Source organism: Rattus norvegicus, chromosome 1, assembly GCF_021556685.1.
Source record: "Rattus norvegicus strain SHRSP/BbbUtx chromosome 1, alternate assembly SHRSP_T2T, whole genome shotgun sequence".
NCBI lineage: Eukaryota > Metazoa > Chordata > Mammalia > Rodentia > Muridae > Rattus > Rattus norvegicus.
Genome location: NC_141534.1, coordinates 73,413,245 through 73,436,504, shown reverse-complemented (window position 1 = coordinate 73,436,504; position 23,260 = coordinate 73,413,245). Strand labels below are relative to the sequence as shown.

General features: G+C 38.2%; 1 protein-coding gene across 9 annotated transcripts in view; it reads left to right on the top strand.

The window, feature by feature from the left end:
* Nucleotides 1-23,260, top strand: part of Zfp945 (zinc finger protein 945) — a 110,608-nt gene that overhangs the window by 5,789 nt on the left and 81,559 nt on the right. For 3 of the 9 annotated variants that reach the window (XM_087605594.1, XM_087605579.1, XM_087605576.1), the window contains exons 2-3: nucleotides 852-1,481; nucleotides 15,436-15,516. The gene's annotated coding sequence lies outside the window, so the exon portion shown is untranslated. Of the gene's footprint in view, nucleotides 1-851; nucleotides 1,482-13,532; nucleotides 13,590-15,435; nucleotides 15,517-23,260 lie in introns of those variants that run through there. The other 6 variants (XM_087605580.1, XM_087605575.1, XM_087605574.1 and 3 more) reach the window with 2 other exon arrangements.

Genomic DNA, 23,260 nt, shown 5'->3' with positions numbered 1-23,260 from the left:
GAGCACTGGCTACTCTTCCAAAGGACCAAGGATGGATGCCCAACAACAACATAGAAGATCACAACCATCTGTAACTGTAGTCTCAAGAGAATATGGCACTCTTCTTTAGACTCTGTAAGGTCTGGTGTACATACATACATTCAGGCAAAGCATTCATACACACGCCACCAACAACAACAACAAAAACAATAACAATAATGATAACCAAAATTATCAAGCAAAGAGGCTTTCATTCATGAAGTAAATAAGAACTTTCTCAAGATGGTTGATGTCCCAGTCCGGGAACAGTCCATAACTACTTGTCTCCTGTCTTGGCTTCATCAGTGTGGATGTGGCAATAATAAATAGATAAAAGTTAGCATAAAATCACTTGGAAAAAACACAGAAACAATTTATTCCAGATCTAGCTAACCAGCTGTTTTGCATATCAACAAACATGAATACTGGATTACAGAAATGGTTCCAAATAATATTTTCATATTTACTCCAATATTCTTACTCCCTCTACCAAAATATATGTCAAATCCATGTATTGGTTTTAATATGCTTGCTATAATGTACCAGCTTGCTTAATGTTCAAATCTTTTATCTTAATAATCAGTCTATCATAATACTTTAGAGTTTTGCTACTACTCCAATTTATTGAATATAGAAAAATGATTTTCCTGCATAGATTTGGGAATTTGCTAGCTGCACATGAGCAGGAATGTGCTTTGACATCCACAAGTTATCTATATAAAGCTTTTCACATTTTTGCTAGTTATAGAGTTTAACTTGAGGATGACTGTTTTGAATGTAAATAAAAGGTGAGCCTTGATTAAAAAATTGTCTTGTATTTTTTTTTCCTTTAGGATGAAAATCCTGCTGTGTCTACAATTTGAGTACTAAATAAAAGATTTGGCAAATTCAAGGCACTTTTTAAAATTCTGTAAAGTGGAATTTCCAGTTTACAAAAGGACAAAAAGATAGCATAGTGATGTTCAACTATATGATTTCTTTGCAACAAGCATTTTCTGAAGTATTAAGAACTGAAGGATCATCACAGAGCCTGGTCACATTCTTCAGATTTCTACATTTTGTCTCCATCATTATATTTGGTTATTGAACTAGAAAAATATTTATTGTTATTTTTTAAATATTTTTTGAAATTAGAATTATATCATTTCCTCACTTCCTTTCTTTCCCTCCCTTCCTCCACATGAACTCTCAGATGAATCCTCACCCACATGCTCTCTTTCAAACTCATAGTCTTTTTTCTTTCATTTTTGGTAATTTATATGCAAATATTTTTACTGAAGATTTTCTGTACATTTATAATTTAAAAAAATATTAAGTCTTGTTGTTTTCCGAGTTTTGTTTTGTTTTGGAGACAGGGTCTTATTATGTAGACATTACTGTTCTGCAAGTCCCTGTGTAGACCAGAAAAACCTTTAATTCACAGAGGTGCATCTGGATATACTTCTTGAGTGTTTGGATTAAAGGTATGTGCAAACCTACTTGTTCTTAATACAAACTTCTCATAATTACCATACATAATGGTTCTCTGAAATAAGCACAAATACCAACACTTATGCATAAGTGATGATGATCCAATAGCTGACATATTTTTCCCATCTTTTTTATTTTATTTTTCTTGGACATTTTATGTATTTATATTTCTAATGTTATCCCCTTCCTCCCTCTCTCCCATACCTCCTCCCCCTCCCTCTGCTTCTGTGAGGATGATCCCACACCCATCTACCCACTCCTACCTCAACACCCTAGCATTCTCCTACACTGGGGAAACAAGCCTTCACAAGACCAAGGCTTTTCCTCCTATTGACTGAACAATACTCTCCTCTGCAACATATGTGGCTGGAGTCATGGCTCCCTCCATGTGTACTCAATGGTTGGTAGTTTAGTCCCTGGGAGCTCTGGTGGGGTCTGGTTGGTTGATATTGTTGTTTCTTCCTATGGGGTTGCAAACCCCTTCGGCTTCTTCAGTCTTTTCTTTAACAACTCCATTGGAGTCCCCTTGTTGGGTCCAATGGTTAACTGCAAGCATCCTCATTTGTATCAGTAGGGCTCTGGCAGAGCCTCTCAGGAGACATCTTCTGAAGTACTGTAAGACAAGTAAACTAGCAAATCTTTTGGATAACACTAATATTGGAGGCCTTTTGTGTTTTACTAACATCATATGAGTGGAGGTCACTCTTTGTTCAGAAGAAGCCTCACTCTGATAACTATGGCCTTGCAGGGACTGATAGCAGCTTACCTAATCTGCACTCCATGCAGAAGGTAGGACAAATAGATAATGAGGCAATAAAGAATTTAGGAAAAGAGCAGTCTGACTGTTGATATTTAGAATATGTTTCTCTATTTTTAATTTTTTTCAGAAAATTTGAAAGAAAGCTTGGTCCAATTTTAAATACAAGGTATCTCCCTAAGTGTTCTACAGTGAACATCCTTGCTCAGAATACTCAAATTTATTTTAAGATCAAAGCCTTTTTATAATTCTTAACAAAGATTTTAGAACTATTTTAAGTTATGTGTATGAATGCTTTGCTGACATGTATATATTTGAATTATATATGTGCCTAAGAAACCTTGTGAATCACTAAGTGGCTATTGAAAACTGAACTGATATTTTCTATAAGAACAGCAAGTACTTTTAAGTACTTCTACATCTTTCCCACCCCTAGGAATTTTTTTCTTGTCAACACATTAGGTGTATTAAAAGTAATAGACAAAAAAACAATATTTTTTCTAAATATCACATGTTCTGAATCTTATGAGGAAGGGGTGTCATGGCGGTTCTACATATTGCAGATTTCTAGCTCTATATTGTGTGACTTTTATACACACAGACACCTGTGTATTCCCCATTTTATTTTGCAGTTTTTAGTATAGCACTTTTCTATTTTCAATTTTTTCTTTTTTGTAAGATACTTTTATTTACATTTTAAATGTTATCTCCTTCCCCGGTTTACCGTCCTTAAACCCCCCTATCACATCTGACCTCCCCCTTCTTCTACTAGGGTGTTCCCTACCCAAAGACCCACCCCTATCTACCTCCCCGCCCTGACATTCCCCTACACTAAGGGATCCAGTCTTGGCAGGACCAAGTTTTCTCCCATTGGCGCCCAACAAGGCCATCTTCTGCTACATATGCAGCTGGAGCCATGGGTCTGTCCATGTGTACTCTTTGGGTGGTGGTTTAGTCTCTGGGAGCTTGGGTTGGTTGGTAGTATTGTTCTTATGGAGTTGCAAACACCTTAAGCTCCTTCAATACTTTAACTCCTCCAATTGGGACCCCATTCTCCATTTGATGGTTGACTGGCAGCACCCACCTCTGTATTTGTCATGCTCTGCCGGAGGATTTCAGGAGACAACTATATCAGGGTCCTATTAGCATGTACTTCTTAGCATCAGCAATATTGTCAGAGTTTGGTGGCTGTATGTATATGGGCTGAATCACCAGGTGGGACAGTCTCTGGATGACCTTTCCTTCACTCTATTCTCTAAACTTTGTCTCCATATTTCCACCTATGAATATTTTTGTTCCACCTTCTAAGAAAGAGTGAAGCTTCCCCACTTTGGTCATTCCTCTTCATGTGTTCTGTGGATTGTGTGCTGGGTAATCTGACCTCTTGGGCTAATATCCACTTATCATTGAGTACATGTCATGTGTGTTCTTTTGTGAATGGGTTACCTCACTCAGGATGATATATTCCAGTTCCAGCTACTTGTCTATGAATTTCATGAACTCATTATTTTAATAGATGAGTAGTACTCCATTGTATAAATCTACCACATTTTTTTGTATCCAATCCTCTGTTGAAGGATATCTGGGTCCTTTCCAGCTTCTGGCTATGATAAATAAGTCTGCTATGAAGCTAGTGGAACATCTTACCGGTACATGCCCAGGAGTAGTATAGCTGGGTCGTCAGGTAGTAATATGTCCAGTTTTCTGAAGAACCTCCAAACTGATTTCCAGAGGGGTTGTACTAGCTTGTAATCCCACCAGTGGAGGAGTGCTCATTTTTTTCTACATCCGTTGTTACCTGAAGTTTGGATCTTAGCCATTCTGACTGGTGTGAGGTGGAATCTCAGGGTTTTCTGATTTGCATTTCCCTGATAACTAAGGATGTTGAACATTTCTTTAGGAGTTTCTCAGCTATTCAGTATTCCTCAGTTGAGAATTCTTTGTTTAGCTCTGTACCCCATTTTTAATAGGGTTATTTGATTCTCTGGAGACTAACTTCTTGAGTTTTTGTATATATTGCATATTAGCCCTCTATTCGATGTAGGTTTGGTAAATACCTATTCCCAATCTATTGGTTGCTGTTTTGTTCTAATAACAGTGTCCTTTGCCTTACAGAAGCTTTGAAATTTTGTGAAGTCCCATTTGTACATTCTTAATCTTAGAACATAAGCCATTGATGTTCTGTTGAGGAAATTTTCCCCAGTGCGCCTGGGTTCAGGGCCCTTCCCATCATTTTTTTCTAATAGTTTGAGTGTAGTTTTATGTGGATGTCCTTAACCCACTTGGACTTGAGCTTTGTACAGGGCAATAAGAATGGATCGATTAACATTCTTCTACATGCTGACCTCCAGTTGAACCAGCATCATTGCCTGAAAATAGTATCCTTTTTTTTCCCCATTGGATGGTTTTAACTCCTTTGTCAAAAATCAAGTAATCATAGGTGTGTGGGTTCATTTCTGGATCTTCAATTCTATTCCATTGGTCTATCTGTCTGTCTCTGTACCAATACCATGCAGTTTTTATCACTATTGCTCTGTAATATTGCTTGAGTTCAGGGATAGTGATTCCCCCCAGAAGTCCTTTTATTGTTGAGGATAGGTTTTGCTGTCCTGGGGTTTTTTTTATTTTTTTATTTTTTGTTATTCCAAATGAATTTGCAAATTGCTCTTTCTAACTCTATGAAGAATTGAATTGGAATTATGATGGGGATTGCATTGAATGATGCATTGAATGATGTAGATTGCTTTGAGCAAGATGGCCATTTTTACAATATTACATGCTTTCGCCTAGGGGGATCTGGGTGCAGAGAGCTGTGGTACAGGGTGAATTCCAGGCGCAGGCAGAAACCAGAAGCCCCATTTTTCTTTAAATGGAAATTCTTGGTTCTTTTTTTTTTTTTTGGTTCTTTTTTTTTTTTTTCCGGAGCTGGGGACCGAACCCAGGGCCTTGTGCTTCCTAGGCAAGCGCTCTACCACTGAGCTAAATCCCCAACCCCTAAATGGAAATTCTTAATGCTTCTTCTTTAACCAATTACTGAGATGATGTTATGGAAAGATGTTTGTGTCTTCTCCCATGAAAAATGTTGACAGTTATAATAGAAAAGCATATCTGCAACAAAGGAAATTAGATAATTTTCCTACATTGTTGATTGACATTAGATTCATAATATGTAACAGTCTGAGGTACCAGCAAGGGGAAGGGACAGAAAACTTCACAGACTTCTGCTGGCAGAATGTACAGACACGAAAATCAAAATTCATTGGCAACTTTCTTCTCTGATATCTCTAAAACAGAAAAGCCCACCTTTACCTAGTAGAACATGATAACAAGATCACATGTAAGGAATAAGGAATAACAGTTTATGAATTACTAACTGGAATAGTATAATTATGAAGAGGCTGGAATAGAATGTCCAGGTGCTGAAAAGCCACAAAGCCTTTGTTAGACAGATGTAAAACGGGGAGCTGGATCAGGGCAGGTGCAGAAGTCATTAGGACCAATCAGGTTTAGAAAAAGGAAGCCCAAATTTGTTGTCATGGGCTTGAAAGGTAACAGTGGTTAAGAGAAAATTGTTCCTCTTCCATAGGACAGGTTTGCTTCCCAGAACCTATTATGGCTGACAACTATCAGTAACTCCAGATCTAGGGTTTCAAATGATTTTTTGTGACCTCTCTGGTTAACACTCACTCATGTGTCTCATATGCATATGTACATACATGTAGAGCCATGATATACATAAAATAGAAAAAAATTTGAAAATATCTTTTAATGTAAACAATTCACTGTAAAAATAAACCATTTGCATTTTCTCAAAGACCTATACAGGATTGTTAAAGTACAGAGTGGTAAAAATAAAATAAACTACAAATAAATGGAAATCCTTAGAGTGAAAAGGGAGACTAGAGAAGGAACATCTTCATTGGTCTTTCTATGGCAGTGAGCTAATGTCCAAAATATATCAAAAAGTAAAAAAAAAATATTTTGTTTGGCTTCATTATCCATCACTAAATGTTAGTTGGTGAAATTCCTCAGCATTGGCATTTTCCCCCTACCATTCTTACAATGATTTCATCATATGCTTGGAAACTTGTGTAATAACATTGTAGCAGATGACATTGTTTATCATTGGTCAGTATCCTCCATTTTGTGTTTGATAGTCTTGTGTTTGATTGTCTGTTACCTTCAGCTACTTCAGCCACCTGTCTTCTTTATTGCTGTTCATACTCATTGGTGTAGCTTTTAGAGCCTTCCTTCACACTCAGCCCTTTGCGTCCTTAATATCTGAAGAAAGAAGGCTAAATATTCAAAAGAAATGTCTGCTTCTCTAGTAAATACATTCAAGATCAGTGTAATGTCTATTTTTTTCTGGGAATGTTATATATTTAGAATATGCAATGTGTTATTTCCCTGTTTTTCAAAATGTTATCTAGGGACTGGGGAGATGGCACAGCAGTAAAAAGCACTTGATGCTCTTGCAAAAGACTGAGATTTGGTTTATACCACCCACATGGTGGGTCACAACTGTCCATGAGTCTAGTTCTGACTTTGCATAGTACTATGTGTAAACTTTTGGAACATGGATATATGCAGCCAAAACTGTATTACACATAAAAATAAATAAATATTTGGCCAGGCAATGGCAGTACACACTTTCACTTTCAAGAATTATGAGGCAGAGGCAGTTGGATCTCTGAATTCAAGGCTGGACTCATTTATAGATTGAGTTCTAGAACAGCCACGGATACACTGAGAAACCCTGTCTTTAAAAAAGCCTAATTAACTAAATATATAAAGAAAATAAACTCTTATCTAAAGTGTTTCTTAGCCATACTCTTTTTCTGATAGCCATACTGTACCCTTTAATTTTGTGGCTCTTGTGTGGCACAACCTGTCTCCATTCTGTCTTACCCAGATTTTTGCTGTTACTGAAGATAGATGGGTCTGCTTCCTTTATTTCTAAATATTTTATTGTCTGACTTGTAGAACCCATTTCCCTCTATTCGTCTTTTTCAAACATTTTACTAAACAGAGCTGCATAGCCTACCAATGTGTTTACTATACATATTAGATTCTGAAAACTGCTGACAGTTGTTTCTCAGACAGAGCCTGTTGGCCACTGAGTCACTCTGACAGCTCAAGTTATTGCTGCTTCTTAACGGTGTATTGCAGGAGTTAGTGTTTGGATCCCACAAGTTCTAGACTCAAGTTTCTGGTGTGTTTTACTGCAATTTTCTGTGAAAGATTTTTCTGAATGATAATAAAGAATATTCTAGATAGGTCCCTTATGGATAAAGAAACCATGAAACTACAATATCAAAGTAGAAGAAAGATTATGTTTAAGTCTGAATGTGTTGTTTAGAAGGAAGGACTATGTTTGAGGTTTAGGCTAAATGGTTCTGTGTCTAAGTCTGATAGAGTAATAATCAGGTGGAACAAGAAAGAAATCTAGTTCAACAGCACTCTTTAAATATTATGGTGCTGACAGAGGTTAGGTTGTGCATTACACTTTATGAAAGTGTTGCAGCTCTGAAGAAAAAGGTATCTCTGATACAAATATTTTAGCTCCAGGGGGTGGGGAGGAGAGACATCTAATGTAGATGTTACAGCTCTGATGGGAAAGGTATCCTAGCAGTCAGGAACCAAGATATATCACAAGAGTACAGCACACAACAAACCACACAGAAGAGATTTATTGGTAAAAGGATAGGAAGGTGGCCGCATCTGCTCAGATGAGAGGCAGGAGAGACCTGAGTGGAAGGCAGGTTTATATGAGGGTAGAATTTTCCAGGGTGGAAATTTCTCAGGGCAAGATAGGTAGGATTTTAGGTCTGGAGCTTGGGTGAGCTCATGGATTGACATTTTTACAAAACTCAAAAGTAAACTCTACAGACTCAGTAGCCAGTGTTGGTTCAACCTTTTAGATTCAGAGTCCAGGGTGATTTATTTTAGGCATATTTATATGTATAGTATAATTTTGGGAAAATTTTTCCTGATAACAATTATCTCAATCTTCTGTGCACAATAAAACTTAAGGTATGACTACATTGAAAGTCTTGTAAAGTACATGTGACTATTCAACAAGTGTGGGTTCTATAGCTAAAGGGCATAGAAGTCCCCGGGATAAACACAGGTCACCATGCTATAAAGTACAAGGTTGGATTCTATTGACTGAGAAACAATGCCTTAACAGTGTAGAGTCTGGAATAAGCATAATATTCTGGGAGATTCAGATGATGCCTGGCCCTACTTATATCACACGGGTCGCCAAGTAGCTAACTCCATCCTTTTTTCTTCTTTTTCGGTCAGAAAACATCACTTCCATTGAAGAGAAAACCCTGAGTGGTTTACATTTTTAGTTTCCCTAGAGCGTATCTGTGACCATAAGGACCCCCTTTACCCTATAGATAAGAAATGGCTTTGGATATTTCTGGTTCTTAAGATGCTACTGTTATGTTATATAAATGGAAATGCAGTCAAAAGGTGTTTTCTGGAATATAAATTATGTTGTTTAGAGATAAGTGTGATTACATTGCATGATTGTACAGTTATAAGTAGGCAAATGATGCTGGTGTCGTAGTGCATGCCTATAATCTCAGCTCTCAAAACAGTGGGGCAGGTATATCCCTGTGTATTTGAGGCCGGACTAGTCTACATCAAGCTGTCATTCCAAATCATGGGCTCCTGTTCCCCCTCTGAGCTACATGAGCACTGCTCATGTCCATACACACATTACAGACAGATATATATCATTTATCAATTGTGTCTTTAGTGTTTGATTCAAACCATACCAGACATTGATTGTTTACTCCCAAAAGCTTTGCACCACCATTGCCATAGAATATTTTGCAGTAAGAACAGATTATAGATCAAAGGCTTTTTAATTCCCTTGGGGTTCATTCACATTTCTCTTATGTAGTCTGCAAAATACCTTCCCAAATCAAGGATATTAGAACATAGTAGTTATGCAGGCATCAGCTTGACCTCTCCATATTCAGTGAGTTGTGTGAGTCTCATCTTCAGCATTGTGGGCTTGCCATCAGTTTGTAGAGAGCAACCTATTTGGTAGCTACAGTCTGGATTGTTTAGGTATTTCCATTAGATTCCTTTTGCCAAGAAGTCCATTGGATGAAACTCAGTCCTTTGTTGTACATGAAACTTACTTTCTGGATAAGAGATATCCAAATGGGATTCTACCTCTCCCATAATTTAGAGAATTCATTAAGATTGTCTTCATATGTTTATGATAGCACTTTTAATGTTTATTTTTCTTACAAACATGTTGCAAGAAAGTACAAATAACAGGAATTCCAGGAGTATTGCTCTGTAGTTTTCTTACCTATTGGCAAAAACATAAGTGTGGCAATGCAATATTATAAGAATATATCTTATATTCTATGAGGATGTATATCTTTTGCTGAAAACATCAAATATAGAGGCTGAAAGCAAACTTCTAAAATGAATATGCCTTTATGAATATTGGTTGATAAACAGTGATGTTTGAAATACAGTTTGTTATCTTGATCAGTTAAGGTCAGTTGGAGTCAGTGACTTAATCCCTTGTAAAAAACTCCCTTTAAGATTTCTGTAAAGTATCTCATTCCTTCCCCCATGTGATGCTTTCATTGCTGTTCAATAAAGACAGCGAAGCTCTTTGTTAAGGACAGACACATAGAGATAACAAAAAGACACATACACAGAGATAGAAGACAGAGGGATTCATTCACAAGACAGCTTTCAGGAAGGCAAAGGTTCAAACTCATGCAATAGATAGAGTATGGAATGAACAGGGAGCATGAAGTAGAGAATTCAAATGTGGACTCACTCAGTTAAATGAACCCAAGGGAAAAGGCTTTCATTTCTTTCCTTAATTCAACTCAGATGCTTTAGTAATCACTAATGCATTTAATCCACTCACATATGCAGAAACTATTAGCTGGTGATATTGTTTGTTTGCTTGTTTGTTGTGCATAAATATAAGCTGGGAAACATAAAACTCACCACATTGTGAAACAATTAGCCCTGTCATTTGAAAGGTATGGGCTCAGAACCCTGAGCTTTTAGGACAAACCTTAGCTCTGGGTTTGTGTTTCTGAGCTCCCACCTCCTTGCAGAGCTGAGATGCCTTTTAACCTGTCATGATCATGACAACACAGCTTGAACCTCAGAACACACCAGAGAAATCTGGTCCTCATTATAATCATGAAAAATCTATTTCTTAGCTAGACTCTGGAAATAGACTATGGTAATTCTGTAGTATCTTTCCCCAGCCTATGCAGGCATGTATGGGTGTACACAGAGAATTATAAAGAACAATCAGGAAAACATCTACAAATTGCTAAACAGTGTAGTGTCTGTGGTAGTTCAATTTTTATGTTTTTTTTTTAAAATCTAGACAATTTTCCAAAACTCTAGTTTACACTCCCATAAGTAGCATATAATAGTGTCCCTTTCCTAACAATCATGTCAAAGCTAATTTATTTAGTAATGGCCGTTCTGATTGGGGTAAGATCGAACTTACAAAAGATATTGCCTGCATCTCCAAAATAGTATTTATACTGGACTTTTTTGTCACCACTGACTTGAGAAATAACAAGCTAACTGCACAACCCATTCAGTAGACATGAGTGTACAAACACATCTGTCACCTACTGATGTTAAGGACCTCTACTACTACATTGGAGACTCTAAAAGGGCAAATACCCTGATTCATACCACATACCAAAATTACACCAACATACAACAAATGGATAATTAACAGCAACAACATTAAAGCAGTAATAAATGCACACTCATTCAAAAATCTGGGAAGCAGCTTAATAACTCATCACAGAATTCTGTCAATACTCAGAAAATGGCTAATCCTGAAGCTGCTTAAAATATTCCTGGATGTAAAAATGAAGGTAGGCTTCCAGACTACTAATATAGATAATATTACCTGATCCCATGTCAGATAAAAACATTAAAAATGAAATTACAGATTATTGTGGTTATTATTATCAATTATTGTTAGTTGTCACTTTGCATGGAATAACTCTTGTAGTGCACACTGTAATTCTTTACTCACTACAATTCTGGTCCATACTTCCAACATATCTTTCCTCTCCCTTTCTCTCACTCTCATATTCATTTCTATTCATTTTGTTTTGTGACATATCATGATTTATCAGGACCATCGGTGAGACTGTGGCTTTGGAACTATGTGTTGAAAGCTGATTGTCTCAGCAGGTGAGACACAACAAAGCACAGTGATTCACCATCTCCTAAAATCTACCTATAGCTACAGTCAGCGTGAGGGCCCTGTGTCCCTCTCTCCTTCTGAGACTGATAGTGGCTAGGGTTGGTCTTGAACGAGGTCAGTGCAGGAAATACAGTTACTGTGAGTTACTGATTACAATTTCCGTATGGAATCTGGAGAATGGCATGTCATGCCCATCTGACCTTTTCTTCTTACTCCATTCTCCCTGCTCTTCCTTAACATTCCCAGAGCTATAGATGGCATAGTGTAACTGACTTGTTCATGACTGTGCCCACATGCATTGCTTATTTTCTGCATCTTTGACAGCCCCACCTTTCTGCATTATCACTGAATTTTCTTAAGGAATTTGTGTCATTTAAATAAAAACATGTTTAGCATCCTCCCAGAAGAGTAATTTTTTTTTCTTTTTTTTCTGGAGCTGAGGACTGAACCCAGGGTCTTGAGCTTGCTAGGCAAGTGCTCTACACTGAGCTTTATAAATCCCCAACCCCTGTAATTTTTTTCTGAATTAACCAAAGGACAATTTCCCCATCTACTGGTGACAGTTGTATAACTCAGAATGAATTCAGCACTAGGCTGTTAATGGGCAGACTGACCAATTTAGATACCTATTTCCTGCCAAAATCCTGAGTTGTTCAAATGTCTTCCCCCAGTTCAATATTACTAAGATTATATTTCCTGATTATCTGACTGGTAGTAGTGAATGTCTCTGTGGGAAGGATATAAATGACTTTTTAGTGTCACTTCATTTACATAATGATGGTAATGATTATCCAGCCCCCAGCAAACTTTCCAGGGTGAAAATTACTGTGTCTAAAACTTAGAATATTTCATAATGAACATGCAGGTGGCATTTCATTTTTACCTTTAAGTAGGCCTATTTACATGTAGCCTTTTATTTTAATTCATTCATCATTTTCTTTGACTGAGTTATTCAGCTCCTCTACCATCCCTTGAAGTCTGATAGTCTGTGTCCCACTTAATCTCTTTGAGTTATTATTATTTAGCTTACTGCATTCTTATCTTTTTCATTTGAGTTTGGGGTTTTTTGTTTTTGTTTTTGGTGGGTTGTTTGTGTTTTGTTTTGTTTTTTTCATATTCTACCTTGATCTTACTTCCTTCAGGTATTGGCTTTTATTTTCTTGCCCATGAATCATTATCATTTTGTTGCTATTTTGAGTTTATTAACATAATTTACAAGCTTTGAACTTCTTGAACATGACTTGTTTTTTCGTTTGTTTGTTTTTTTGTTGTTGTTGTTGTTGTTGTTGTTGTTGTTGTTGTTGTTGTTCGTTTGGGTTTTTTGGGTTTTTTTTTTTTTTTAGTTCTGTATATTGAATACTTAAACTGCTTTTCTTAGGGCATAGAGATAAGATTAGTGCTTACAGGCAATGATGTTCAATCTTTGTTTTACTTTGGGGAATTGGATCTGAGCATCGGGAGAGAGAGGGAGACGGGGAGGGAGGGAGTAAAAGATATGAGAGTTCCTTCATTTGCTCTTTAGTTCCTCCATTCCTTCCTTCAGCCCAGGGTGCTGGTATTCCGAGGTGGGAAGGGATCAGAACCCAGGTTGAAGGGCAGATACCGAGTGCATCATCCTATTTGATCCAATTCTGGTCTATCCTGGGATCTAGTATAGGGGAGGCTGGGCAGAGCAAAGCGCAAGTTCAGTTCAGCTTGGCAGCCAGAGCTGTGTGGCAGGATGCGCAATACTGAGAGGGAGGAGCTGTTACTAATGGGTGGACACCCCTGCCTGATCAGATGGCTTTAGGGGGTTAAAAAAATAAAGCCAACAGGGAAGTATTGGAAGCTAATTAAGTATAAAAAGCCTTTAGTAAGGTGATTAGAAGGAATCTCATAACCGGAAGTGGACTATGTTGGGCGGGTACAGGAGGAGCCTCTCTAAGAAAGCAAGCTTGAGTGACAGGAAATTCCACCTTTCCCTGAAGGACTCGGGGAGCTGCAGGGTCTGGAAGTGGGGGTGGAAGACCCCGGCTTTTATTGGGTTACTTGAAAATTCCATTAAGCCTCAGTTGCCTTCCGGGCTCATTCTCAAAGGGTCAGCAGCGCAGCAGGGGAACCTCCCAGGTCAGAGGAGCTTGGGGACTTGGGAAATGGGCAGGAGCCGAGCAGCAGTGTATTTTGCACAGCCGCTCTTAAAGATGCTGCTCTTACAATTCTGTTGCGGATATCTTAGCAGTATCAGGAAGTTTGAGATCCTACAAACTGGGTATTATCCTGATGTTTTCACTTATTTTATGGTTGCCAGAATATTTCCCTAAAATAATCTCGTAGAGCATTTGCAGTATCTGTAGTTTGCATGCTTAGTTCTCTTTGCTTCGGCAGTTACAAAGCTCGAATTCAAATTCATCTATGCTTTTTTAACTCCCCGGTTCCATCACACTGGTCCGGAGAATAGGCCTCCTCAGAGAGTTTTGCAGATATTAGTCATATCAAGCATCAGTTCATATTTAATTGAGTCAAAAATATGTTATAAAGCACCATAGTTGTATACCTGTAAACTTTAAATTTTGTGGTGCAAAGCTTTACTCATTTATTTTCCATCTTAGCTGTATGCACTCTTTGACGTAAATATAGCAGTCAGAAATGTGTCTTTACAATTTGAGTTACAACTGTTATTAAGCCTTAGGTCTGAATGAAAACTGAGGACATGACTGCTCTAAGGTGTGGTTGAGGAGAAGATTTATTGTAGGTTATGTTAACTTGAGTTTTGCCTGAGAAAAATCCATACCACCTTTTGGGCAATCATCATTAAATATTAAATACTGATCAAGCTTTGGACTTGGGTCTCATGTTACAGGGATTTCTAAGGACAAACCTATATACATTTCCCTAAGAGTTTGTTATTTTTCCGAGAACTACAACTCCTAGCATTTTAGGAAGTTTTTTGTTTCTTGGGCAGGTAGTGCTTATGTGTTAACTTTGGGCTTTACAGAATGAGAGAAAAAAACAGCCAGAGGTATCTGGAAGGATCCAGACTTAAACTGGCTGTGAGTTGGGGGGTGGGAGTGGGGGGTAGTTAGTGGAGAGGAGGCTCACAAGAGAGGAACCAGGTACTAAAACAACACCTAACCAAAGATATCCACTGTGATATATTAATAAGCACCTCCATTAGCCATTTTTCCTAAGTTTCTTTGATATCTCACAAGGCCAGACCAGTATGCATGCTGTGGGAGGGCAATGTCAGGCCCCCCTATTTTTATCGATAGGAAACTCACTATAGAGTAAATAAAAATAGAAAGCACATTTTGAATAATTATGATTGCTCACTTATATGAGAAAGATGTCTCCTTAGTTCAAGAAAACCAGTGGAAGGGGAAGCCCTGGGTCCTGCTAAGACTGAACCCCCAGTGAACTAGACTGGTGGCTGGAGGGTGGCAATGGGGGGAGGGTTGGGAGGGGAACACCCATAAGGAAGGGGAGGGGGGAGGGGGATGTTTGCCCGGATACCAGGAAAGGGAATAACACTCGAAATGTATATAAGAAATACTCAAGTTAATAAAAAAAAAAAAGAAAACCACATGTGGGCAAACTGTTAGTTATTTCATGGTTTGTTGACATTGAATTCTGCGACTGTGGGTTTCTTGCCTAGACCCTGTAGTCTGGGCTGTTTTCCAGAGACTTCCCTTTGGAAAAGTACATCGGTCTGGATTCTGTGGGTCAGCATAGTTATCTTACAGTCTTCCTTGCTCCTCCTCAGAGTTACTGGGAAAACAACTCTGCATGTGTGTGAACTCTGTATGCTTAAGTTTCACATTTCATAGGGGAAGGTGAAATCATCAGACAAAAAGATTTTTGCCATGCTATTTTGTATTTGCTTCATGTTTATCTTTTTGGTAGATGTAAGCTTCTTTCATTTTTGTTCCATAAAAAGTTCCCAATACTTTCTGAAGCATCTCCTTCCCATATGCAGGTCTCCCACTGCCCAGACAGATCTACTCACCTGTGAATCAACTAAGAACCCCGGATGGTGAAGAAAGAGTAAAGACTCCAGGTATGTTAGAGGAATTGAACAAGGGGTGACGTAGGGCTCAATACCACTATCTCCAGCTCCAGTCTGCATAGCAGTTTTTGACACTATGAATGCTACCACCAGGCCGTCCAAGATATTCCTAGACAATATGAATAGTCTAATCTGAGGTAGGTGTTTGTTCTGTTTTTTCTCTCAAGAAGGTCCACTTTTTTCTGCCTATCCTATATTGTCCCCATTAAGATTTTACCTGACCTTGAATTGTGGACTCACTGATATACTCTGAGTTAATTCTGATTAGAGCACAGTAATTCCACTTGTCCTATTTTTTTTAAACTGTTTGCATTAGCTGTGCTTCTGCTTGTTTTTATAATCCTGACATCTTTGGTCTGTTCTCACATTCTTGAGGGTTTTTATACTCAGCAAATACCATATTTTATCAGAGAACGTTCATGTATCTATTGACACAGTCATTTTTCTTCTCTTACTGACTCTTCATCTTTGGTGTGTGACATTGATTAGTTCGTAGGTGTTAAAATACTTTTGCATTCTTGGTGTAAACTTAACTTTGTTCCATTTCTGTGTAATATAGAAACTGTGTCTGTGCAGATCCTGGTAACTGATCTTTGATTTTTCTTTGCATACAGTGGTTTAAGCTCCCCTGCTTTGGGCAATGAGGTAAAAGCCAGCTTTGCGTGATGACTTTCTAGTGTTCCTCTTCTTTGTATTCTAGGTATTAATCTCCTTTAGTCAAATCTCCTAAAGTTTGTTGAAGGAAAGGAAAATTCTGTACTCAGTCCAGTCCTCAGATGCTGTTAGAGAAAACTCCCTCCATCAGTCTTAGCACTTGCTTGATATATGTTCGAGTTTTATAATGTAGGAGGTTGGTTTATTCTCTTGTTTGTAGGAACTTACCATTTCTTCTTCAGTTCTGATTCATTCATGTATGACTTTCCATAGCCCTGCATAAGGCAATACAGGCATTCCCACATATATTGTGTCATGTGAATTATAAGAATTTTCTAGAGACAATGGTAGTACACAAGCCATCTATTTGAAATCATTGATTAATGTCCCTTCTAATGGTTTTCTTCTCTTATCCTTTGGAGGAGGAAGTCTCCCCCACTCCATGTTTGTCCTTTCCGTGTACCTATGTTTTCTACAGGTAGATTTTTGAGAGAGGTTATATTAGACAGACTTCATTTCTTTAAAATGTTATTAAAGTATGGGAGTGCACATCTGCATTTTTATGTGCATTGTATTCATGTATGAGTCCCATTGAGCCCTGACACAGTCACTAAACCCATGGCACAGAAGACACACCAAATCCTAAGTTTCCTTGAGTGTAGGGAGAATTAGACTTTCTATCCAGAAACAGTGAGCGCCCTTTTGCCCTGGAGATACTACTCCAACCCCTACATTTACATTTCCGGTGCACTTTCATGATGGAGCCAGAATATAACCCTGAGTTTTATTTTTTGAAAAATGAAGGAAGAATCTTAAATGATTTACCTGAGCAACCTAAAATATATTAGATGATTGAGCTCAGATATTGATGAAAAGAATAGAGCTGAAATCAAAAGGTTCAAGTTTCCAGTTGAGCAGTAATATATTCATAACTAATCAAGAGTTAATAAAATTCTTTTATAAATTAGCACATTTGTTTCAATCACAGGAACTCTTTTTTTTTCCTTCCTCAGAATGCATTGTCACACATGCATCTATTTAGATATGTATTTCTAACTATTTTGTGGTAAAACCTGATGGAATTACTGAAATTATTATTATCTATCTGTATTGTCTGTATCTCCTTTTGGAAACTCTAGATAATATTAATGCTACATAATGCTAACTTTTCTGTTTACTTCATGGTTGTCAGATACTGTTATAAAATAACATCACAATATATTTGATTCTATGTGTTCTTTGTAATGTTCTGTGTATACATTGATGTTACACTCCTTATTGTTTCAAAAAATCTCTGGCTTGTAATTCATCCATGCATTCTTCATTTCATACTTTACCTTCTTTTCTTCTAGAAAAGGTACAGCCTTATATCTAGGCCTCAGGATCTCAACTAATCATGTTAAAATAATCAGGCAGGTGAGTCCTAGGTGTAGACAGCTGAACAAGGCTAACAGCTATAGAATTTGGAAGCACGGTTTTACTCATCATAATTTTCCATCTAACATGTGACATTGGGATCTGTTTGAGATCAACATAGAATTCTTAGATGTACATTCCTGCATCTAGACCTCAAATGTTTACCTTATATTCCCTGAATCTTTGCTGATTGTGAGACCATCATGTCATCCTGTGTTTTACAGAGAAAAGAAGATGCAACATATACATATTTTAGAAAATAAATTTTACTAAAATTATATTTCCCTTTTGTTTATTTGAGTGTTAGTATATTTGGCTGAATGTATACATGTGTGCTATGTAGGCCTCCATCCTGTAAAGTTAAGAATAGAGGACTGGATCCCATGGAACAGACAAAATCTATTATGTAGCTGGGAATGGTAGACACACACCTTTAATCCCAGCACAGAGGAGTCAGAGGCAGTCAGATCTCTGTGAACTCCAGGCCAGCTTGGTCTACAAAGAGAGTTCCAGGACAACCAGTGCTACTAAACAAAATCCTGTCTTAAAATATTAAGAAAGAAAAGAGGAATATCTGATGTGTAGTGCCACGAGGGTTCTAGGACCAAACTGCACTTTAATAGACACTGCAGAATCTGAACTAGAGAAAAAATGTAAAACTTCAGTGATAGTGGCAATTCCAGCAGCACATAGTAAATGAGTAATTTTCTATGACAGTGTCTGTTAATGTTCAGGAATGAGGCTATGGAATCCTTACAGGAAGAATGGGGATGTTTAGACTCTGCTCAGAGGGCATTGTTCAAAAATGTGATGTTGGAGAATTGCATCTATCTATTCTTTGTTCGTAAGGATGCTCTTCTTATAGACTTCCTGATACATCCTTTGTATTTATCTGCTTTGTGTATATGTGTGAACTCTCTGCACTGTCTAGAAACTCCTAGAGATGAGGGAAATTCTGGTTATAAACATAATCCTATGTGGGTGCTTGCTTTATATTTTTCTGTGTTCTCTGGAAGTGTGACCAGTGTTATATTCTGCATGTTCTCTCTGGCTATCTTATTTTATCCCTAAGGTAAGTGGTAGTAGTAACACTGTGTAACCACACTAGATGCAGCAGTTCTGGAGACAAGTGGTGTGAGTAATAGAGACAGCCCAGCTGCTATGCTGGCTAGTTTTATGTTAACTTGACGTACAAACTAGAGTTATCTGAAAGGAGGAAAATTCAATTGGGAAAATGCCTCCATATTATCTAGCTATAGGCATTTTCTTAATTTAGGATTGATTTGAAAGGGCCCAGTCCATTGTGGATTGTGTCGTCCTTGGCCTAGTAGTCCTGTGTTGTATAAGAAAGCAGCCTGACCAAGTCATGAGAAGCAAGCCAATCAATAGCACCTTTCCATGGCTTATGTGTCAGCTCCTTCCTCCCAGATTTTGCCCTGTTAGAGTTCCTGTCCTGACTTTCTTCAGTGATGAAAAGTGTTGTGTAAGTAAGTCAGCCAAATAAACACTTCCCTCCAGCTTGCTATTTAGCCATGGTGTTTCATCAGAGTACTAGGATCCCTAAGACACAGGAGATCTGCCTGGCTCTGCCACATGTATGCAAAGATTACAGGAGTGAAGCTGCAGAGCTGACTCGTAAACTCACAGTATTTAATGACACTTTTGTGGCTGTATACTTTTCTCAATGAGAGGGGCAAAGCAAAGAGCCTGCTTAGTGCACTTTGTACAGAGCCTGAATGTTGCATGATCCCAGCAGCCTGGTTCTGTGTGAGGATCCTTTACAGTGTCATATCTCCTCCTCAGGAGTCCAGCGAATTCTACTGTGCAAGTTTCTGAGCTCTGTGTGAATGAGTCTTACCTGTCATAGGGTAACATCAAATCCTCAGAGGGAAAAACGTGCATTGTGTTCTTCATGTTTGTGCTTTTGGGAGGTGTAAAGCTTCCTTCCATGATAGATTAAGAAATTCAGAAGTGTAAAATATTGTCATCCCCATCATTGGGTTCCATTTCAGCTTGTTAAGTTTGCTTGATCTGTAATTGGAAGTGGTGGAACTCAAGTCAGTGCTAACTGAAAATGCTTACAGACATTTTCAATATTCTTCCACTGTACAGCCATTGGAGATTCATTTGTAGATTCCTCTTTCTCTACTGGCACTGTAATGTATTAGAAATTCTAATTAATTCTGAAGAATACTTTTCTTATATGGTTGTCTAACTGATAAGCCAAACATGCTCCTCTGTGAACCAAAACAGAATTCTGTAAGGTAGAGAGAAAAACTGTAGCGAAAGGACCATGTATCTTTTGGAGGAATTGAGGTAAGTTTAGTGAGCAGTTCCAGGGATAGTGGAAATGGGATGGGAGGAGCATTGCAGAGATGCCCCAGTGTTGAATAGTACTTGCTTGTCTTAAAGGGACTTGTGTGCAGTTGTTAGCATCCCCAGGATGTCTGGAAACTACATGTGCCTTCAGTTCCAGGAGATTCAATACCTTCTTTGGATCTCAGCAGGAACCATGCACAAAGCGAGCACATATATACATGATGCAGAGCACTACTACGCATAAGCTAAAATGAAAACATACTAAAGATTTTAAAAGCAATAAAAATAAAAGAGACATGAGATTGTATTTTTCTACATTCTGGTCCTATAGAAATGGTTCTGGACTATTCTACTGTAAATCACTTCATGATTAACCTGTTGTATACATTACTGACTTCCTATGTAGTATTACTAGAACAAAATATAGTTTATTTGTATGTGTGTATGATGACATCCTTATTCCATTTGTGTCATTTTTGGGGTTCATATCAATATTATATAAATATCATTACTACATATAAGCATACTGTGAAATTAGGAAAATTCTGCATAATGTTTGTTTCATAATCTTTTTACTTTGAAACCTTCAGTTGTTCCTTTATATTCTTTTCCTTTTCTGATCAGTTTTCCCATTTTCTGATACTAAGACAATAGACTTTGATAGGAATTGTTTAGTATCTCTGCAGAATATTAAACTGTATGTGCCCTTCCCATTGATTTCTCTTTTCTTTTAAGATTTATTTATGTCATGTATATGAGTACATTTTACCTGTTTTCAGACACATGATCAAGAGGACATAGGATCCCATTACAGATGGTTGTGAGCCACCATGTGGTTGCTGGGAATTGAATTCAGGACCTCTGGAAGAGCAGTCAGTGCTCTTACCCACTAAGCTATCTCTCCAGCACCTCTCCTGCTGTTTCTTAATAGTTTCCTGACCGGAAACAGGGAACCACCTGCCTTCTCAGGTGTGTACCCTGAGTTTCTGGGGATTCAGACCTGGCAAGGTCCACTGCCCCACAGGCTCCCTAGTACTCATGACCTATGTTGCTAACTGGTCATGATTAAGTTTCAGAACATGACATGAATTCTCTTTCTGAAAGGGGACCTTGAATCCAATCAGAAAATGGTTTGCTATAAGTGTTTTAAGTTTTTTGTTTGTTTGTTTGCTGCTTTCATAAAGCAACATAACCAACTTGTTGAAGAATGAGGTTACTTTGGGGAATGCTTCCAAAGGATAAGAATCCATCATAGTAGGGAGGCCTAACAGCCTAACAGCAAGTAGCCATGTTGGTGAGATAGAAAGCTGAGAGGCTATGTCCCCACAGCTAAGTAAGGAGGGAAAGAGAAAACTAAATGGATTCTGGATATTTTTTCTCAGAGTCTAGCCCCAGTGTCATCCTTTATTCAATAATGTTGCAATAACTAAATTTCCTAAAACACTGTGACCAGATGGAAAGTTAACTTCAAATACTTAAGCCAATGGGAAACATTCTCATTTAAACCAACATAATCAGTCTTTTAATATCCATGCTATTATTGTCCAGAAGACACAGTTTAGAGGCTTTTAATGTCACTGTAGAAAACATATCTTTAATTTCTTATTTGGGTTTTCTGTTTATTTCTGAAAGAGTCTCTCTCACTCTGTAGACCTGACTGTACCATTAGCTGATATGGAGACCCGGCTTGCTTCCAATCCACATAGACCTGCTTGCCTCTCTGTCCTGAGAGGTAGGATGAAAGACCTACCTACTGTGTCGCGCTTCGATTACACTTTTTAAATATTGCTGCAAGTATGCATCAAGAATTTTGTTCAGTTGTTTCGTCTATGATTTTTTTGGTTAAGTCCTCTAGGCTTGTATTGGAACTCTGATGTTTGTCTTCTATGTTCTATATCATGGTGGAGTTACCATCAGGCTTACAGAGTTCTTTATTTCTCGTTTCATTTCAGGTTGAGTATTCCTTAGATTTCTACCTCTGTTCACATCTTGCATTGTTTTCATTTTCTCATTTTCCTCAGCCATTTACTGGTGTTCAATTACCCTCCAATAAGTTTATTCCTGTCCTCCTTGAATTCAGGTCCTTACTTCATCTTTATGTCCTTTAGCCTCCTTAGTCTTCAAATTATGTTTTATGTTATGTATCTTGAATTTCATTCCAATTGCATTATATAGAAAGCACTAGGATTATATTACTGATTTAGAGTGGGGATATTCTACCAATGTTTGTCATTTGTTTTGCATCCAGCCAGTCAGTTGTCTTTTGCTGTGGGGTTTTAGGTCAGGAGACTGTCATCTCAATGTGAGATGTTATACTTAAAGGCTAAGTAAGAATCTAGGATTGGAGGCCAGGTACTGGGGTACAGCATCCTACTAGATCCAGCTTGTTCTAGGCAGGTAGCATGCTTGTGGGGTAGCTGGGACTGTGACAAGCAGGTCCAGAGCATCTTGACAACTATGTGAACGTCTGCCTAAGACAGAGTGGGAGAGATAAGTTGGGATGTATAATGAAAAATTTGGGTTAGGGTTAGAGGAATTGATTGGCCTGGAGAGAGGTAAAGCTGAAATATAACTTTAAACACAGTCATTGTAGTTTGGACTTGGGGAAGCCCCAAGGCCTTTGAGGGATTGAAAAAAGACCTCTCCTGAGGGATCTCCAGTATTCTCTCTCATTCTGTGGGATGGAGGGAACAGACTTGTAACTTTCGGGACACTCTCCACAGCTGTAGGAGCCATGTGGAATGTCTTGGGAAAGTCACCACTCATCAGTGCAGAGGTAATTACTATAAATCTGTGGCCCTAAAACTGTCTGCATCACAGGAGCTGTAGGGCTGGTAGACATGCAGAAATGGAGCAGAATTGTGAGCAGTTTCTGCTGCTCATATTGATGACACACATTTTTCTGTGGATATCTTACAGTTTTAGGAAGATTGAGATTTATTTTTTTTTTATTTGAGCTGTTTTGATCTCCCCTCCATTTTAATGTTTCTTGTACATCAGATTTTTTTCAGTTTTTTTTAATTTATTTAATACTTAATAATAATTCTTTGGTTTCCGGGCAGACATCCCCCTCCCCCCTCCCCTTCCTGATGGGTATTCCCCTCCCAACCCTCCCCCCATTGCCGCCCTCCCCCCAACAGTCTAGTTCACTGCGGGTTCAGTCTTAGCAGGACCCAGGGCTTCCCCTTCCACTGGTGCTCTTACTAGGATATTCATTGCTACCTATGAGGTCAGAGTCCAGGGTCAGTCCATGTATAGTCTTTAGGTAGTGGCTTAGTCCCTGGAAGCTCTGGTTGCTTGGCATTGTTGTACATATGGGGTCTCGAGCCCCTTCAAGCTCTTCCAG